Genomic DNA, 2,500 nt, shown 5'->3' with positions numbered 1-2,500 from the left:
AAATTGTGTACAAACATTCATGGTCCCCAGAAGATAGATCTGACTGGACTGGTGATCCTCTGACTTCTCCTATAGCGCTACCTGTAAGTTAAAGCTTCCAGTTTTCCTTAGAAACATCTTGGGAATTACTTTCTAGACTCGCACACATTTTGTGCAAACATTCATGGTCCCCAGAAGATAAATAGGACTTGACTTTGGTGAACCTGCTACATCCCCTGTGGTGCCACCGAAAGGTCAAAAGTTCAATTTGTCTTTGAAATTTGGAGCGCTTTTCTGATCAAATGATCAGTTCGGGATCTGCAGCCAACAACAGGAAGCATTTCAGTCAGTTTAACCCTTTTAGCTCTGGGCTGTTTTCTTTAAAAAAAAATTAAAAAAAAGCTGAAAATAAATCCACATATGCAGTCACTAACAGCTCCACAACTGGGAGGTAAAAATGAACAACCTTGAGCTCTATGGATCAGAGATTTCTGAGAATTTTTACATACAATAAGTGAGTCTTTCTCAATCAGCAGGCCAGAGTAAAGTGTAAAAAACCTCAAACAAAACCTGACATTTCTGTTTCTGTCTAATCTAAATTGTAGATTAGAGGGAGACCAGCCTTATAACAATGAGTCAGTGTCACTGATGTTGGTGAAACTGTTCTAAAAATTCTCAGCTGCGACTCCACCAAATTTGATGCAACAGAAATGAAGCACATCAATGCTGCACCCATTTAAAACATAGAAGTTCCAGGCGTCCTCGTTTTTGAATGTGTCATGCAGTAGCTTTGGGAAAATGGCAGCAGGTTGTATTTTAATAGCAATTAATTACAGACTAGTTCTGAAGAGGGATAGATAAGTTGATACATTTTTTTAAAATATATTATAAATAAAGAATTATTTCCAAGCAGCAACCAACAGTGGTTTATGAACTGCAAATTCAGCATATTGGCTGTAGCCGTCTTGCTATTTTGAAGCAGGAAGTGACCATATTTGGACGAGCTGGGGAGGAGCGAGTGGTGGATCTGACTCAACCTGATTGGAAACCCATGGACACTACGCCCCGCTCACCGATAGCCTGTCAAACACACACGCCCCCCAAAACACAGCTTTTTCAGGCCTAATATCTCATTTGAATCTTCTTTTCTAATGAATGAGGGATTATTTTCAGATGGACCTCCAGAAAACTAAGAAGAAGGAGTGACTTTAGCTAACAACACCGAGATAACTGATGGACACATTTTATTCACTTTGGATTTGATGAGAGAAGTTGAATGGGAGTCTATGGAGCCGGAGGCTTTTTGGAGACGACCTCTAGTGGCACTCGCTGGTATTGCAGCTGAAGACACTTCTGGATTAGCCTCACTTTTCAGATCAAGAAGCTGCGTCTACTTTTTATATAAAGTCAATGTTTATTTCCCTGAAATCACAAACTAGACCAAAGCAAGACAAGTGTTGAGTTACGAGTCGGTTAAAGAAGAGACTGAGTGAGACTGAGAAGTAAGAGATCGTCTGATCCCTGTTTTTAATCCAATAGTTTACTTATTATCAAATCTGAATCAGCACACAGCAACAACAATCGGTATTTTAGCTGAAATAGCTGTAACACACTGCCATTTGTCATGTCGACAAAAAGTTGGTGCAATGAAATCAGATGTCTTTAAAGTGTTTATTTTGGCAAGCACCATTCGAAATAGAGCAAATTTGTCATGTGCTTATGTTATGTGATGAAGAATAAAATTATATACCCATGCAAAATTCCCTGTGAAATGTACATACGTCTCTTTATTGCAGAAAGGTTACGTGTAACTGAAATCTTACTGATTTCTTTTTTTTCTCTTTTCTTTTTTTCTTTTTTTTTTATTTACTCATAATGACTTATTGTTCTGTTTGTTGGTTTAGTTTCAGTTTTCGGTCTATTTACCAGCATCAGGTTAGCTTGTTAGACATTTTTTTAAATCATCATACATCATAGTTGTCTGGAAATGCTTGGCATGTATGGAGTTAAATGGATTTCCTCTAAAAATCATACATCCGTACAAAAAATCAAAGTGAGTAAGAAAAAAAAGAAAGAAAAGAAAGAATAGATATAAATCAAACCGAGAGGATTAGAAACAAATACAAAAAGAAAAGATGTGTCTGTGCATCCTGATATTGAACTGGAAAACAAAGTTCAGGTTATGAAGCCTGTTTACATTTCATGTCCTTTTTAATGCTTTTTCGTCCTTATTTTTCATCAGGTCTTTAAATTATTGAAAAAGGAGCATCTGGCTTTTTTGTTGTATGAAACAAGAGGAGAAATCCTCGAGAGAGAGAGAGAGAGAGAGAGAGAGAGAGAGAGAGAGAGAGAGAGAGAGAGAGAGAGAGAGAGAGAGAGAGAGAGAGAGTGTGTGTGTGTGTGTGTGTGTGTGTGTGTGTGTGTGTGTGTGTGTGTGATGCTCCTTGCAGACCTCCCGCTGCCTGCATGAGTCTTTTTTAGTGTTTAATATTAAGTCCCCTCCACTCATTTACATCAGGAC

General features: G+C 38.0%; 1 protein-coding gene across 1 annotated transcript in view; it reads right to left on the bottom strand.

The window, feature by feature from the left end:
* Positions 1-2,409: 2,409 nt before the first annotated feature.
* Positions 2,410-2,500, bottom strand: part of marchf9 (membrane-associated ring finger (C3HC4) 9) — a 13,683-nt gene continuing 13,592 nt past the window's right edge. Inside the window, exon 4 of the mRNA XM_069721942.1 lies at positions 2,410-2,500. This exon is cut by the window's right edge and continues 366 nt beyond it. The gene's annotated coding sequence lies outside the window, so the exon portion shown is untranslated.

Source organism: Brachyistius frenatus, unplaced genomic scaffold (assembly GCF_029030835.1).
Source record: "Brachyistius frenatus isolate BFR_SWC_R1_liver_20210118 unplaced genomic scaffold, ASM2903083v1 Contig_278, whole genome shotgun sequence".
Classification (NCBI taxonomy): domain Eukaryota; kingdom Metazoa; phylum Chordata; class Actinopteri; family Embiotocidae; genus Brachyistius; species Brachyistius frenatus.
Note: the sequence above shows the minus strand (reverse complement) of the source record. Positions and strands in the feature narration are given on the sequence as shown.